The sequence below is a fragment of the Schistocerca nitens genome, chromosome 5 (genome assembly GCF_023898315.1).
Source record: "Schistocerca nitens isolate TAMUIC-IGC-003100 chromosome 5, iqSchNite1.1, whole genome shotgun sequence".
NCBI classification, from domain to species: domain Eukaryota; kingdom Metazoa; phylum Arthropoda; class Insecta; order Orthoptera; family Acrididae; genus Schistocerca; species Schistocerca nitens.
This window is the reverse complement of record NC_064618.1, coordinates 579,862,520-579,881,654: the sequence shown is the minus strand read 5'-3', so window position 1 is coordinate 579,881,654 and position 19,135 is coordinate 579,862,520. Positions and strand designations below refer to the sequence as shown.

Here is a 19,135-nt window from a genome sequence, read left to right as displayed (position 1 = left end):
TGGGCTGACCGTAGCTATATCATGTTGCCCCTGAGAAGTTAATTGACTTAGTTTTTCCAGTACCTGGCAAGATGGTTATGTTAGCTCAGGCACAGTAGTTCCAGGGGGTCTGGTCATGAATAGAGACGACATATTCCAATTCATCCTTCTAAAGCAACCTCATTCTGACAACATCTCTAACAGTCATATTTGCAACAGTACAGGAGCAGAAACAGAGAAAGTACACACTACAGTTTGCAGTAGCATTGAAAGTGTGGAGTGATAAGGCTGAGTATAACTTGAAAGTTAAAGTTGAAATATGTCACTATGGAATTTAATAAACATACCGAAAACATTGTATTTCTCCCTAAGACAGAATAAAATGGACATCTTTGACTTTAAACATAACAAAAAACATTGTTCTGTAGCAGAAATGTCCACAGAAAAACAAATATATTGAAATAGTAGAGGTCAGAGGAAAATCCTATTAGGCAACAGTTGACTTGTCTAGAGTTGCACAAATGGAACAGAATGTCCCGAAGCATGCATTTTAGCTGCAGAATAAAAATACAACTACACAAAAATTTAATGCCTAGATCACTGTTTGTACATACATTCAGTTAATTACCATTCAACCTTCACTCAACAAAAATGTTGCCAGTTTAGACAGATGGTATCCATTACTGCAGCACTACACCGGCCAGTGACTTTTGCAGCCACCAGGAAATTAAATCGACCAGAAGACTGCAGCCAACACTCTTGTATCCAGTCCATCCTACATTCACGATGCCCTCCAAACCGCACAGCCCTTGGGCTACGCTGTTCCCTTTCCCCACTCAGTCGCACTGTGTGCCATCAGCAGGGAAAGCATTGTATACAGTACTGACATGATCTTCTCCTTTTACTGCTGTAGGCGTTTTGCTCGCCTTAGTGGCCTGAGAAACTCTTTCACCGATCATTTCATCTGTCATTCATTGACTGCAGTGGCACTAGGTCTTGCCCTACTCAGTGTTATGGAAGTCCTCTCACATGTAGCTAGAGAATTGCATTCGCATTTAGCGCCACTTGACGAGCAGACCTGGACCTCCAATCATGCGTCAGTATCACAACTAACTGGTATTAAGGTAAGAGAGCATGATTTGTGGTAATGTAACATATTCCAGAAGTGCTGTAACCTAGAATGGTCCACATTTCACAGAAGCGTTTTTAATAATATGTACCTAGCAACAACATGTAGTAGCTGACTCCAAACTAACTTAAGAGCTTCTTAAGGCCGATGTTTTCCCGCTCAGCAACAACCAAAAATCCTCACACAGGCAGTAATGTTTCAAGATGTACTTCATTCATTTTTACTGCTGTTGCTGAATTCGGTCGTGAGCTAAGTAAAGCTGACTACCTCAGGGGGAAGACAGGTAAGTAGTTCTGTCGCTGCACTGGTTTTTAAGATGTGGGAGGGGGAATGTTTTCTTGTTTGTCTCCCAGCGCTGACTACTCATAGGCATGTGAGCCTTGTACCGATCAGTTGCTCTGGTATAAACTTTGATGTGGAAGTAACAGGAATTCTTAAATGCTCATTATAGTGACATTCATCTTCAAATATGGTACAGATCTGTGCCAAAGAGTATGAACATTCAAAATATTTAGAAAACATTTGTGATCATGCCTCATGTTGCATAATGCATTTAGATATAAATGCTATTACTTCTATTAATCAGTTAATGATCTGGTAACACAGAAGCGTAACACCACTGCATCAGACAATTACACTGTTACAACTTTGATGTCACTGAGTGGTGGCAGCAATGAGAAACAGAGAACAGTCGATACAAACTGTTCTGAATGAAACTGAATTTAACCATCAGTAACTGCGTCTGGCGGCCAACTTGTCTTACCCGTATGATAGCAAGTCTATTGAGAGCTTATAATACACTAATTTTTGTCGCTTGCCAATTAGTATTCGGTACAGTATGTATGGTTCTAGGTGCCACCCTGCAATGTCAGTATTGCTTCTTGAGCAAAAAAGCTTGACAACCACTGACCTAGAGTAGTCTCTTGTCAGTATTCACATTAGTGCTAAACTACCAATATTTTAAAGCTATTTTGATTTCAGCATAATTTTACTACATTGTGGCTTTTATTATTGAGTGTAACGATTAAAGTGAAATGAAAATATAAAACTTATTTGTGACTTCACAGAGCTGCTCATAAGCTGAAATGAAACCCATATAAACTCAACAGTATTGTTATTGATGCAATCACTGAAAAATGAATTGCGTTACTGACTAGTACTAATTTACGAGATTGAGTAAGGAAAAAATATTGTTTCAGCATCTGTGACATTACAGACCCCTGGCGGATTTTAAGAATAAAAACAAAACAGTACTTTCCAGTTAAGAGCCTTACTTTCCAATGTACATTCAGTATGTTATAAATAGTAAACATCATCTCACATGTCTTTTTTATTACTGGTTTTGAAGTTCTTGTTCTGCAATCTTCAAAACTGCATTTACGACTGCACGAATTATTTCAGTTGATTTCATCTTAAGAACTATAACAGTAGAAATTCTAAGCACGCACTGCCATACGAAGGCTTTGGGTGCAAGCATGTGCAGTTGTTCAATGCATGTGGAAGCGCGCTAGGTGGATTACAATCAAAGATGCAACACAAAGTCCACTTCATTGGCAAGATCTTTGATCTGTTTACATATACTGTCGCCGGTCCGCTATACGCATTATTGTTTCATTACGGAGTGGTTGACGTTGCATACAAACGGTGAATAAAATCGGGTTGCAAAACAAGTCAGCTGCCAAGGTTTGTAGATTACGATATGGCGTTTTGCGTGTTTTTCTCTTCTGGCAGTCTAATGTTTATGATAGAATGCCGCGGCATATGTCATGTGTCATAAATCTTTTTTTTTTCCAAAAAAGTAAGGCATTTAAAATTGTAATGCAGAAATAAGTGCACAAATGCTACGTGTCATTGACCACATGTGCTTGCAAGAATTATTATGTGGTAAAAGTTACGCAGTGAAATCCCTCACCACGTTACTTTTTCGTAGTTTATGCACAAAATGTAATAGCCGCACCTCAAATCAATCCCTTAGCACTAGCTTTATTGCGCATTCACATTCATTGATATCGTCGAAACATAAATTAACATCTTCCAAATTTACCTGAAGTTCGGACTAAACAACGGTTAAATTTGTCACCACAGCCGAGATATCGAGCAGGCTTCACTATCACACCCTAGCCTGCAATCTTGTGCGATTTTATAAAAAAACATGGTATCATTGCCCAAATTTCTGGGTGAAATGCTGTATTCAAGTGCTTCACCAAGTGACACACTTGTATCAGACGTTGTTTTAGTAATTCGCAAACGTCAAAATAAAAGTAAAGGAGTAGGTACCAAATTATAGGCCTACTTCTTTGGCACTGTGAACCTTGTTAGTACAGTATTGAATTTATAACATACAGAAGTGCCCGATTCCACCCGTCTGCTTTGACCCATGACGTCAACAATATGGCGGAAATATCCATTCTCGGCGTCTCCAATATGATGCTTATCCGTCACTACGTACACACGGCAACAAACACGAAAATACATATAAATAAGACAATAACATCCCCTCCAAAAATACAATCAAACTAACGGTACAACAGCGGGAAACTGGGGGTTTTAGGGTGGGGACAAGTTAAATAGGAAATACGGAAGCGTCCGATCCCGCCCGTCTGCTTTGACCCATGACGTCACAAATATGGCGGAAACAAAAACAAACACACACACTTTCCACAAGAAGCCTAATGACACTAACGGGACAAGCGCGGGAAATGGGGTGTTTTGGGTGGGGGGGGGGGGCAAACTAAATATAAACAAATTTAGACACCTTGCGTAGCCACAACGTGTAAGTGAAGACAGCTATGCATGAATACCCACCCACCTCCCCAGGGGCCGTAACCCCTGCAACCCATAGAAGATAAAGATGCTTCAGTAGCTGATTAGTGTTTTTTGTCTTTAAAAAAAAAAAAAAATCTCACGGGATAGAACGAACAGATCACAAAGATAAATATAATAAACTAAAACAGAAATTGGAGGAAACAGATAATTAAAATAAGTAATAAGTGTTTTTAAATTTAAAAAAATCTCACGAGATAGAACGGACATATCAGAAAAGTAAATAAAATAAGATAAAACAGAACTGGAGAAAGCCACACTCAAACCAAACTCCGCGCCGTCCTGATGTCACACACGACAACACCCTTACGTCACGGGTCAAAGCCGACGCGTGGGATCGGACGCTTCTGTCGACCCGTTAAATATAACATTAAAAAAGACACACCACGATCCCAAAAACACAAAATGAACTAAAAAAAAATAAAAAAAAAAAAAACGACGGCAACATCCGCTACGCAAACAAAATCTACAGGAATCGGACATTTGCCTTGACCTATAATTCAACCGCAGCTGTCGATACCACAAAAACAACATCTACAAATACGAAAATTGGAATTGGACATTTCCTTTGATCTATGTAGGTCAACCACAGCTGACTACCGAAACACCAACATCTACAACTACAAAAATAAAACCAACACACCACCACCGCAAAAACCCAAAAATCATACTTCCCTATAGAAATTAAAACACAATCAGTACACCATATACACACAAAACATTACACCTCTAGAAGAATAGACCCAAAGAAACAATATTCGGCACTGATAGCTAGATCGGCTACTCTAACCATCCACCCACCCTACACAAACAAACAAGGAAAACAAACAAAAAGACCCCCAACCACCCATAACAAAAATAAAAAATGTAACGTTGTATTTCATCGTCATATCCATGCCTAACAACAGAAGATACACAGTAAATTAAACGTCTTATCGCACCACAAACAGCGCACCAATTATACCTAACAAAAACACCAAACACATGAAAAAAAATTAATTGATAATTCACTGAAAAAACTTCCAATCCTTACGTCCCAAACTGCAAACACTGCCAAAACATCACCAGCGGGTACCATCCCATCAACCACAACAAGATGACGCCTTCAAACACAACCAACTCAAACTCCTCGCCGTAATGACGTCACACACCACAGCACCATTACGTCATGGGTCAAGCAGATGGATGGAATCAGACGCTTCCGTTGACCCCACTACACAGTACCCACGATATTTGTCGTTTCAAGATAGCTGTTATAGGGCTATGCAAATAGACACCATCATACTTACTTATCAAGATCCCCAAACCTATAGGATGTAAATTATACAAATCATACAAAATCATAAGCTGGGAACTCTGATAAGGAATTATTAGTAAGAAATGCGTATTTAGTTTTATATGGACAACTCCCATCGTATGGCATCAACTTTAGTTGTTCATAGTAATGCCCACCAGTCACAATGCATGCATTTTAAGATAATCTATAGATAGAATGACATCATTTGGCCTAATTGGTTGCATTCATTTGTTGTGATGTGGGTGTAATTGTGGCTTCACCAGTCTGTTTCAGATAGTCTATTTCCCAGGCAGTTCAATGGCTGAGTAACCTACGATATTATCCAATACCCATTTCCTCAAATTTTGCTGTGCAACCAGAGGAAATACCGAAAATTCAGATTCCATCTGTCTGCTTTCACAATGTCGCAATGGAGATAGCAGACGTCCCTGTTTCAAGTGTATACAGTATGGTGACCATAACATCACAAAATACACCCATGAACAAATATATAAATGACACGAAATATTTCATTCCAGCAATAAAATGAAACTACTGGGACAAGTGCGGGAAGTAGATGCCTTTAACGTCGTGGACAAGCTAAGGCCTATTTCATTTGACGTATATACCTCAAACAAAAAGTTCAACAGCCAGCCACCTCAACCTCAACCCCCCCCCCTCTCTCTCTCTCTCTCTCTCTCTCTCTCTCTCTCTCTCTCTCTCTCTCTCTCTCTCTCTCTCACACACACACACACACACACACACACACACCATTAAAAATCAGTGTCACAGATTTCACTTGGCCAGTTTAGCTCAAATGAAAACAACGATACCAAAAACATGCAACTAGCAGAACTATTATCAAAATCTAAGGAGCCCCCCCCCCTCCCGCCAAAAAAAAAAAAAAAAAAAAAAAAAAAAAAAAAAAAACCCATAGCAGCATACAAATAGTGACTGTGATTACGGAAGTGTCCGATTCCATCTGTCTGCTTTGGCCCATGGCATCATCAGTATGGTGGAAATGGCTATTCTAAGCATCTCCAATATGGTGCCTATGATGTCACTACATACACATGGCAACAAACACGAAAATGCATATAAATAAGACAATAACATCTTCCTCCTAAAATACAGCCAAACTAACGGGACAACTGCGGGAATGTGGGGGTTTTTGGGAGGGGACAAGCTAAACATAACAGTAAAAAAAAAAAAAAAAAAAAAAAAAAAAACCCATGATCCCAAAACACACAGAATGCCAAAAAAAAAAAAAAATTATATACATGAAGATGATATCTGTTCTTTCGGACATGTGTGACAGAACAGATACCAATGGTGACCGTGCAGCTCATTACAATGAATTTACAATTAAATCAATACAATGAAATGAATACCCTTAGCTGCATACAGGCGTTGATTTACGTCAGTGAGGACAGTTGAAAATGTGTGCCCAGACTGGGACTCGAACCCGGGATCTAGTCTGAGCCACCGAGGACACAGAGGATAGTGTGACTGCAGGGACTTATCTCTGGCAAGCTGCCATTGAGACCCACATTCCCAACTTATTGTCCTGCACAATATTCGTAGCGCCCCTGCCCATTACACTCATTACTCGCGGCTTTACCGATTCCCGTAAGAGTTTGGGCAATGTGTGTGCATCCGCACAGAAGATGGTCAAATGGCCGGTGAGCCTTAACTGTACATATGAAGGTGGTATCTGTTCTTTCAGACATGTCCTCTGTGGCTCAGATGGATAGAGTGTCTGCCATGTAAGCAGCAGATCCCAGGTTTGAGTCCCGGCCGGGGCACACATTTTCAACTGTCCCCATTGTATATCAACGCCTGTATTCAGCTAAGGGTATTAATTTCATTGTATTGATTTAATTGTAAAAAAAAAAAATTACAAGATCTATAGGAATTGGACACTTCCCTTGACCTATATAGGCCAATTGCAGCTGATGATACCAAAACACCAATGCCTACAGCAAAAACTACGAAAATTGGAATCAGTCATTTCACTTGATCTTTATAGGTCAGCCACAACTATTGATACGAAAAAACCAACACCTACAACTACAAAAAACAAACCAAAACCACAACACATCAAAAATTCAAAAGTCAAACATCCCTACATAGATGAAAACACATTCAATACACAATAGATACACAAAACATTAAAACTCGAGAAAAATAGACCTAAAAACCAATTACTTGCCACCACCAAACACAACAAGACAGCATCTACAAACAGAACCAACTCATAAACCCCACGCCATAACGATGTCACACACAACACCCATACATAATGGGTCAAAGCAGACGGGTGGAATCGGACGCTTCTGTTGACCCCAGTGACTAGTAACTTTCGTTGTAAAATCCATGCATGGTATCAAATGAATCACCAAAAAGTAACTTTCAAACTATTAACAACATGACAGAACAACAATTTCAAAACTGCACACAAATCAGTAGCTAATAATTACCGAAACTAAAACTACTCACTGTCAAGGGAATAAAAACAAATTCCCAAAACATTGGTACTGCAGCTCTAAGTTCAGTGCCACAGAAACATCACTTACAATGTAGAGGTATAAACATCCCACACTAGAGTGCACCACCACTTTCTCCAACATGCCCTCTGCACACACAATCCATCCCAAATACGCTGTGCCTCAATGCTTTGAGCTACCCAGATCTTTGGCGATACATTTGTTTGGCTTTTGAGTACTACATTCTTCTACATCATACATTAAATGCATCTCTGTTCGTGTAACAAATCACACCCTATCTTTAGTCAGTCATAAACTGTAAATAGAGCTAAACTTGACTATGAAAGCATCACAGATTATTGTAGTGCCTATACACAGTGTGTAATAATATGTATCAGAAACTTTTGGAATTTGTTCTTGACATCAAAACATTACTAAAAGTTCATATTAACATGGGTCCAAAAATCCTTTGCTATTAAGATGTGAAAGGAAATGTCATCCACAGTACAAAAATGATACATTTACATTTACAAAAGCTGCTTGAAGTGATCACTTCCTATTTCCCTGCATCCCCTGACCCTGCATTCCATGCATTGTCGTATGATGTAAAAAACCTATGGCATGTTCTGTTTTTGGTTGAATCCATTTGTGGATACACTCTCTCAGAACACAAACGTTAATTACTTGAACTGAATAAACCAATGATTTTAAATGTCCCCCAAGGGAAACATCTATTGGATTGAGATCTGGTGATCAGCCAAGCCATGTAATAGATTCCTCTCGACTGACCAACATGTTTGGAAACTGGTTATTTAGCTTTTGGCTAACTACCCTTGTACACTGGAATGGTGCTACATGGGGCATAAACCACATTCATCGGATGACTTCTAGAGGTACATTGTCAAGTAAATGAGGTAGCTCATGCCTAAAGAACTGTAGATATGTTTTTTCAGTGAGACAGTGCAGAAAGAAGTAGAATGCAGTGAGATGATGATGAAAGATTCCATCCCATATATTGAGGCTGAACCTCTGTTGATGTCTATCTCGTTACAGTTAATGAGCGTTCTCATAACCCTAGACATGACTGTTATGATACTGAAGTGCCCATCAGGATGAAAAGCCATCTGATTAATGCCTTCCCTCCTCACAATTATTCTTGTTCTAGTTGATGGAGTTACACCCACAACACAAGAATCCATTCTTCAATCTCAGGCTTTTGTACATGACATGGTCTCCTACCACCTGCAACTCTGTTCTCAAATTGAGCCTGTGTCTTGCAAGTGTTGGTAGAGTGACATCCTAGCACAAGGAAACTGCCTCCACAGGTAATGTTCGGCAGAAAGTTGATGTGCTGCATCTGCATTCCCACCTGTGAGGCCATACGTGTAGTACATATCTATCATTTCAGACATTGAATACCTCTTTTTGAAGTGTTATGAGGGAAGTTACTCTAAAACATAACAAATTAGGCCTGCAATCATACAAAACAAAACAAATGAAATGACCAACTGTAAACAAGAAAGTGAGTAAAAATGCATGTTCAAGGCACATTACACAATCAAGTCACTGCAGGAAAGTCCTACCACACCTACCTAATGAAGAATTTTTGGACCCATGTTCATCATACTTTTTGGAATGGTTTGATGTCAAGCACAAATCCAAAAAGACACATGTTTTTAACACCTTGTGTCGTTTTTTAAAGGTAGTGCCATCAACATGGGCATAGCAAGTAGTTGTGTGTTATTAAATATATAAAAAAAGAAGTTACTCCTCTTGAATATCTTAACTGAGGCTTCTGAGTTTAATGTCCACATTTAACAGATAAACTACTATCAGTAGTTTCACATGCTCTCTTTTCGTGAGACACTGTGGATCGGCTTTGAGTTTTAACAGAAGATATTATGCATGTGAGAAATGTCAAATTGCACTATGGCTTGGTATCCATGTTAAAATTGTTGCTTGCTAAATTCAAAGTTGGACGAAGGTATGTTCATACCATCTCCAATCAGACCATGCCCATAACAGCACTGAACTGTTCAGTCCAACATTTCGATTGTGGACCGCTTCAGTTTTATTGATGGAAGGTCTGGTGACCAGGAACTTGATGCCATCATCTATTATCTCATTGTCAATCAAATACTGGTGATATGGTGGTGACAGTTTCTTCTACCACCAGGATCTGAACTGCCTGGTTATGATTTGAATGCTGCTACAGAAGCATGTTCAACAGCTTAACATGTAGATAATGTAGGCTATCCAGATGACACATCACTCTTATTCTATGGGAGTGAATCTAATGAGCTAGAATCTCTTGCTACTAGTGGTGTAACAGAAGTAACAAAATACTTCAATGATCAGGGACTCAAGGTGAATATCACCAGATCTCAACTACTGACATTTAAAACAGGCAGTTCTCACCACAACAATATGAATAGTGTGTTTAATATCTCTGCAACAGAAAATGGTAACTGTAAATTGCTGGGTGAGTATGTTGATGAAAATTTGGGGTGGACATACCAAATTAATTTCGTATGTGGAAAAGTCAGTAGTGCCATATATCTCCTCAGCCAGCTCGCAAAGATAGTTCCTAGCCAAGCACTGAAATTAGTATATTATGGATCACTTTACGCCTTTCTCATCTACGGAATTGAACTATGGGGCTGTGCAGCTGACATACATTTAAAAAGAATACTACTACTACAGAAAAGAGCAATAAGACATATACATGGGATAGGACATAGTAGAGATTCATGTCGTGAAATGTTTGTGCAGCACAAATATCTGACTATATATTCTCTGTACATCTTCAAAATAGTTGTATTTTTTATAAGTCAACCAACAGAGGCTATCAAGGGCAGTGATGTACATGATCACAACACTATAACTAAGTGTAACTATTTCCATAACAGAACAACGTTAAAAATTACTGATAGAAGTCCATTATCAGCTACCAAATGCTCTAAGAATGTACATGAGAAATGTTTTTAAAACAAAATTAAAATCTTTTCTGATAGAAAAATGTTTATATTCTTTCAACGAATTTTAAGATAGTGATTGTAACATGAGGCATTAGCATATCAGTTGTAATGTGATAAATGTAAAAAATAGACATAAGAAGCAACAGCTACAGAATATAGTGTATTTTATAAGTGTAAATATAACCATAGTATTAAGTCTGACATTTGCAAAAGCCATCATTACAATGGCTCCACACAAAGAAAATGTAAATAAATAAATAAATAAATAAATGTTTTCCTTCTATCTTCAAAATAATGCTCATCTATGATATGAGTGTGATGATGTGTCCCTTTGAAATCTAGGTTGTGTGTGACAGACTGATCTGTAGTTGTATCTGAAGTGTAAGTTGGGTTGGCAGGTGACAATTTGGTTGCTAGTTGCCGAAGCCAACAAATAACAAACGTGAATATGAAGTAAAGGTCGAGATGAGAGTATGATATGTTGCTTAATCAGAGGTCTGTATGCCCACTCTTGATTTGACATGGTTGTCATAATATGTAACTAAAACTGCACGTTAAATCCTGGAAAGCTCTGTTACATAATAGACATATCTGTGACAAACATTTTAGTGCTTATTACATACATGTATTGTACATCAACTATGATAAATGGAATTAAGTGTACTACATAACAGTTCAAATCCTTGTCAAGCTATTCGGATTTAGGTTTCTTTTGTAATTTTCCTACAATGCCTAAGCCAAATGCCAGGATGGTTCCTTTGAAAAGGCATATCCTTCCTGAATCTAAACTTGTTCTCCATCTCTGTAGAGCTCATCTTCAACAGGATATTAAACATTAACATCACCATACAGCAGACATCCCAGGTAGTATGTTCTGTTGTATCTTCTTCACTGCAGGCATATTGGAAGGTTGGTCTTCGATCAGTTCAGTGCCAGTACAAGGCATAAAGCAACCCACCAAGAAGAGTGTCAGGTTTCTTGAAGAACTTGAGTGCCTCATGTCTAGTCTCTGTTTTAGATGTGGGAGAAAACCATAGGTGTGCCTCAACATTTGGACATCGTCCCATTATTTCTACCACAGGTGACAAGTGACTGTAAATTTTCTGTTTGCTTGTAGCCCATATTCCTATTAAATTCAGGCTTTATGGTGTTGTTCTTTTTTCAGCCAATACATCACTTTTTTTCATATCAACAGATTGAGTGACATATGCTAGGTATTACCAGCAACACCTCAGCCGACACAGTACCAAAAGCTCCTGTCAACAGAAGATGTATTCCCTACAGCACACTATTAACTACCCTTGCTGGTGTTATGAACAGAAGTCCATGCCCTGAAGCACTTGCACAATATCCCACGATTGCAGTTACGATAATGTTATGTTCTTGTTGTCAGCATTAGTATTTATAAGTGTACATAACTGGCTAGGATAACTGTTTTTTCATTTTCTTGTTTCTCTTTCTTATTTCTTCAATATTTACACTATAATTCTGTTGCTCATCCGAGAAGATAACTAAATAGCTGTTGATGTACTTCGTCGTTGTGGACCTCCTGCTTAATTTCACGGTCGGGTCACTTTTAACAACTTATATGTGGTCATTTTAGTTGCAATGGTCAATGTAATTACTGAACTGATGAAATTGTGAAGAATTGTGTAGCAGCCATCTTCTAGGTCACATCTGGAGCTTACCTTCACAAGGACCATCAGGCCGTTGGCATATGCCGCTACCCCTACAACTGCTTTATTTCCTGCAGCTTTCGTAATACTGGGTCAAGTACCAGATCCCGGAAGACCAGCTGTGTGGGCAGCCTTTTGAAAGTTCTTTTGTAACAGTCTCTCCTGGGCACAACAGTGTTGCTTCTTTGTTTTGACAATAGTTCTCAAAAAATGGTATAATGGTTGTGAACTAGATGTGGCAAAAAGTAATGTAACTTAATAGAAATAACCAGTTGAAATAAACAGTTACTGAGAAGTAACAGTTACTGTGATAATCGCTCATCTGAGACTGGCAGTTATTTCAATAACTGCCAACAGTGCCTCGCACCATCTGTTGACCGAAGATCGTACTGTGCTTTTGCTTCAACTCATCAGAGATCTGGCTACGAAGGAGAGGGATAGACCATTTGGAGGGCGTTGTATAGGTCATGAAAATAACTGTGTGCTATTTGTTGATAGAACTGTGCACTATTTCGTGAGCCTTCGCTACCTTCAGCACAAACAGTCAAATAAAGTTAATGTCAGAGCGGTGGCTGATAGGAGCTGCAGTACAGGCATCGACATGCACGGTCGTTCCCTTGAGCCACTACCTTATTTGTCAATTTAGTTTGTGCAGGTAGTACAACTAGTGTTACCATAAGGAATTCGAGTGACTGGAAATACCTGACAGAGGTCGGTATTTTTCTCTGGCAGTTAACGTTATTCGCTCACAGTTCTCGTTCTGTGGCAGTTAACGGGCTACCACTACAGGTAACCTGGAAGTTGGTAACTGAGTAACTGTGTTCCTGACTCCAGTTAATGGTGGTAGATCCTGGTGATGTTTCCAGAGAGGATAGTTACTGGAGTGAACAAATATTTTCGTACTGCTACGGAAACAGCCGCTGGCCATCGGGGAGGGTGATTACCAATAACATGTCAGAAAGCATAACATAAAACATTTTAATATAATACTTATTCTCCTCATCATTTGTCAGGAGATTGAAAAATATTTGAATATATTACAGTAAACTGGAGCTTCTAACATTTACAGAATTAATACACTGCCATAATAAAACATAGTTATGCACTTTTAATAAATTTATCGTACACAGAATACTTGATCTTGACTGTTGTGCCCAAGTGCTGTCAAAACTGAAATATAGCAGAATTTTTAGTTAAGTTGGTCTAAGAGTTCCTGTTAAGATATTCATCTATATAGTAGAAGGAGTTGCCTATCAAAAAGTCTTTCAAACTCTGTAAACTGTACATTATCTAAAACCAAGTTTTTAATAGTTGCTGACCTACTGGCAATTTATTGAAAATGTGTGTTCCTGAATATTGGACACCTTTTTGGACCAATGTAAGTGATTTTAGGTCTTTATGTAGATTGTAGTTCTTAGTCCTAGTATTGATATTGTGGATTAAGCTATTTGTTGGAAACACTTGCAACAAATTTCATTAAGGAATAAATATACTAGGAAGCAGTGGTTAGAATACGAAGTTCCTAGAACAGGGTTATACATGATATTCTTGAATTTATCCCCCCATGAACCATGGACCTTGCCGTTGGTGGGGAGGCTTGCGTGCCTCAGCGATACAGATGGCCATACCGTAGGTGCAACCACAACGGAGGGGTATCTGTTGAGAGGCCAGACAAACATGTGGTTCCTGAAGAGGGGCAGCAGCCTTTTCAGTAGTTGCAGGGGCAACAGTCTGGATGATTGACTGATCTGGCCTTGTAACATTAACCAAAACGGCCTTGCTGTGCTGGTACTGCGAACGGCTGAAAGCAAGGGGAAACTACAGCCGTAATTTTTCCCAAGGACATGCAGCTCTACTGTATGATTAAATGATGATGGCGTCCTCTTGGGTAAAATATTCCGGAGGTAAAATAGTCCCCCATTCGGATCTCCGGGCGGGGACTACTCAAGAGGACGTCGTTATCAGGAGAAAGAAAACTGGCGTTCTACGGATCGGAGCGTGGAATGTCAGATCACTTAATCGGGCAGGTAGGTTAGAAAATTTGAAAAGGGAAATGGATAGGTTAAAGTTAGATATAGTGGGAATTAGTGAAGTTCGGTGGCAGGAGGAACAAGACTTTTGGTCAGGTGATTACAGGGTTATAAATACAAAATCAAATAGGGGTAATGCAGGAGTAGGTTTAATAATGAATAAAAAAATAGGAGTGCGGGTTAGCTACTACAAACAGCATAGTGAATGCATTATTGTGGCCAAGATAGACACAAAGCCCATGCCTACTACAGTAGTACAAGTTTATATGCCAACTAGCTCTGCAGATGATGAAGAAATAGATGAAATGTATGACGAGATAAAAGAAATTATTCAGGTAGTGAAGGGAGATGAAAATTTAATAGTCATGGGTGACTGGAATTCGTCAGTAGGAAAAGGAAGAGAAGGAAACATAGTAGGTGAATATGGATTGGGGGGAAGGAATGAAAGAGGAAGCCGCCTTGTAGAATTTTGCACAGAGCATAACTTAATCATAGCTAACACTTGGTTCAAGAATCATGAAAGGAGGCTGTATACATGGAAGAAGCCTGGAGATACTGACAGGTTTCAGATAGATTATATAATGGTAAGACAGAGATTTAGGAACCAGGTTTTAAATTGTAAGACATTTCCTGGGGCAGATGTGGATTCTGACCACAATCTATTGGTTATGAACTGCAGATTGAAACTGAAGAAACTGCAACAAGGTGGGAATTTAAGGAGATGGGACCTGGATAAACTGAAAGAACCAGAGGTTGTAGAGAGTTTCAGGGAGAGCATAAGGGAACAATTGACTGGAATGGGGGAAAGAAACACAGTAGAAGAAGAATGGGTAGCTCTGAGGGATGAAGTGGTGAAGGCAGCAGACGATCAAGTAGGTAAAAAGATGAGGGCTAATAGAAATCCTTGGGTAACAGGAGAAATATTGAATTTAATTGATGAAAGGAGAAAATGTAAAAATGCAGTAAATGAAGCAGGCAAAAAGGAATACAAACGTCTCAAAAATGAAATCGACAGGAAGTGCAAAAGGGCTAAGCAGGGATGGCTAGAGGACAAATGTAAGGATGTAGAGGCTTGTCTCACTAGGGGTAAGATAGATACTGCCTACAGGAAAATTAAAGAGACCTTTGGAGAGAAGAGAACCACTTGTATGAATATCAAGAGCTCAGATGGCAACCCAGTTCTAAGCAAAGAAGGGAAGGCAGAAAGGTGGAAGGAGTATATAGAGGGTTTATACAAGGGCGATGTACTTGAGGACAATATTATGGAAATGGAAGAGGATGTAGATGAAGACGAAATGGGAGATAAGATACTGCGTGAAGAGTTTGACAGAGCACTGAAAGACCTGAGTCGAAACAAGGCCCCGGGAGTAGACAACATTCCATTAGAACTACTGATGGCCTCGGGAGAGCCAGTCATATCAAAACTCTACCATCTGGTGAGCGCGATGTATGAGACAGGTGAAATACCCTCAGACTTCAAGAAGAATATAATAATTCCAATCCCAAAGAAATCAGGTGTTGACAGATGTGAAAATTACCGAACTATCAGTTTAATAAGTCACTGCTGCAAAATACTAACGCGAATTCTTTACAGACGAATGGAAAAACTGGTAGAAGCCAACCTCGGGGAAGATCAGTTTGGATTCCGTAGAAATGTTGGAACACGTGAGGCAATACTGACCTTACGACTTATCTTGGAAGAAAGATTAAGAAAAGGCAAACCTACGTTTCTAGCATTTGTAGACTTAGAGAAAGCTTTTGACAATGTTGACTGGAATACACTCTTTCAAATTCTGAAGGTGACAGGGGTAAAATACAGGGAGCGAAAGGCTATTTACAATTTGTACAGAAACCAGATGGCAGTTATAAGAGTCGAGGGGCATGAAAGGGAAGCAGTGGTTGGGAAAGGAGAGAGACAGGGTTGTAGCCTCTCCCCGATGTTATTCAATCTGTATATTGAGCAAGCAGTAAAGGAAACAAAAGAAAAATTTGGAGTAGGTATTAAAATTCATGGACAAGATATAAAAACTTTGAGGTTCGCCGATGACATTGTAATTCTGTCAGAGACAGCAAAGGACTTGGAAGAGCAGTTGAACGGAATGGACAGTGTCTTGAAAGGAGGATATAAGATGAACATCAACAAAAGCAAAACAAGGATAATGGAATGTGGTCGAATTAAGTCAGGTGATGCTGAGGGAATTAGATTAGGAAATGAGACACTTAAAGTAGTAAAGGAGTTTTGCTATTTAGGGAGTAAAATAACCGATGATGGTCGAAGTAGAGAGGATATAAAATGTAGACTGGCAATGGCAAGGAAAGCGTTTCTGAAGAAGAGAAATTTGTTAACATCGAGTATAGATTTAGGTGTCAGGAAGTCGTTTCTGAAAGTATTTGTATGGAGTGTAGCTATGTATGGAAGTGAGACATGGACAATAACTAGTTTGGACAAGAAGAGAATAGAAGCTTTCGAAATGTGGTGCTACAGAAGAATGCTGAAGATAAGGTGGGTAGATCATGTAACTAATGAGGAGGTACTGAATAGGATTGGGGAGAAGAGAAGTTTGTGGCACTACTAGACTAGAAGAAGGGATCGGTTGGTAGGATATGTTTTGAGGCATCAAGGGATCACAAATTTAGCATTGGAGGGCAGCGTGGAGGGTAAAAATCGTAGAGGGAGACCAAGAGATGAATACACTAAGCAGATTCAGAAGGATGTAGGTTGCAGTAGGTACTGGGAGATGAAGAAGCTTGCACAGGATAGAGTAGCATGGAGAGCCGCATCAAACCAGTCTCAGGACTGAAGACCACAACAACAACAACAACAACAATAATTTTTATTACACCCTTTTACATGGTAAAAACTTTTGCTCGATTTGATGAGTTACCCCAGAATATAATCCCTTATGGCATAATAGAATGAAAATATGTAAGGTTTTTTATATTTATGTCTCCTACATCTGATCATTCTCACTGCAAATACAGACTTGTTTAGGTGCTTCAGAAATTCTGTGGTATGCCCTTCCCAGCTGAATTTATTATCAAGTTGTAATCCCAGAAATTAACACTGTCAATCTTGTCGATCTGCATGCCTTCATATGTCATACACATGTTGTAGCTGGAGAAATCGAGCAGTTTTCCAAATCTCACATAAAACTTGGATTAGCGTACTCACACTTTGCCCAATAGGACTATCTTGTACAAAAGTAAACAAATCTATCACATTACATGTGTTTTTGTGTTGTATTACAGGGCTGTACACTTATCCTGTTAAGTGAACGGCACAAGAAGTTAAGCTTCGAATTCAACCTACAGTATTCAGTTTACCTATTACTTCATACTTAAAAATGCAAGTTGTTAACATTTTACTTAAACAGTGCTGTGGCGTAGTTCCGCGTACTTCCTGTTGCAGCTGCGAGGATAATATTTCTAATAGCGACTGATAACCTACATACATATGATATGAAACACTAATAATCATTCAAACATCAACTGAAATTTACCTGCAGTTAATTAGGTAAGGTTATGGCACAAGTCATATGACATTCCTGCCATTTTGCACTACTCGCAGTTATACTGATAACTAAACTGATGGATTCCACCTACGCCGTTATGTAACTGTAACCCCGTTGGAGTATTCAGTAGTGAAAAGTAAAAATAATGGCTATAAAAAAATTACTGGAACCATGATAACTGTTACTCCAGAATAATCGTTTGGCCCATCTCTATTGTGAACAGTTTAAGTCCCTCAGGCAGTCAAAAAGTTACGGTAACCATAAGTGATTGAAACTTCCAGCGTGTTCACCACTATGGCTGCAATATTTATGCTTAGCAATTGTTGTATGTCTTATCGCCTCATTAACAACATTTTCTGTTGACTTTACATTTCTGAACCCATATTATTGAGAGTCCATTCCATGAAGAAGTCTTTTTTCTTCTGTAGTCTACTGCATAGTAGTTTTCCAGCACTTTCCATAGCATATTGAGAAGGCAAGTTGATCTATATGACTTTGGAGGAAGGAAATCCTAGTGTTCACCTTTTTTTTTTTTAAAGATAATTACAGTTGCTTTCTTCCATATGGGTATGCTTCCCTGCAATAAACATGTGTTATAGAGTTAGCACAGATATAAACTTAAACACTTATGAAACTTGAGCTCCACAGTATGCTTCCCTACTTTTTTCCTACAATTCTCTGTGCTCATCAAATTTGTTCTCTGCAGTGTTATCTGGAAAGAGTGTGTCCATCTGGAATTGTGTCATGCTGCCATTTGCTCCTTTTGTAATTGAACACATTGTTGGATATTTTATCTTTTCACAGACAATTTTATTTGGCATACACCATGGATCAAGAGTTAGCTTCTATGCCACAGTTTGGTTTCAGCACTCTGTTCTTACTTGCCACAGGTGGTTTTTAAATTGCTGCTTACAGCATCTGTATCTGCCCAGTCTGTGAGCTCTTTCTTCTGCATTGTGACCTTTCTGGTAGAATCTTCCTTTCCTTTTGTCTTCTGGCTTCAGATTTGGGAGCCTCCTTGCCCCATAATAGCTGTGAACTCCAGCCTATTTGTCTTATGATTGGTGTTGCACCTTTCATGCTCTCTTGACCTTTTGTGTTCATCTTGTTATCTACTTCCACTGGCTCTGGACTGTGGAAAACACTCCTGACATGGTTCCAGTTGGTTTTCATTATCTTGTATTGTGTCTTTAACATATCTGATGCATTATCATCCCTGAGTTCATTTCTGCAGCCTCAGTTCTAA

At 39.1% G+C, this 19,135-nt stretch overlaps 1 protein-coding gene across 1 annotated transcript in view; it reads left to right on the top strand.

The window, feature by feature from the left end:
• Positions 1-2,661: 2,661 nt before the first annotated feature.
• LOC126260172 (ribosome-recycling factor, mitochondrial) overlaps positions 2,662-19,135 on the top strand; it is a 58,571-nt gene continuing 42,097 nt past the window's right edge. The window contains exon 1 of the mRNA XM_049957436.1: positions 2,662-2,791. The gene's annotated coding sequence lies outside the window, so the exon portion shown is untranslated. The remainder of the gene's footprint in view (positions 2,792-19,135) is intronic.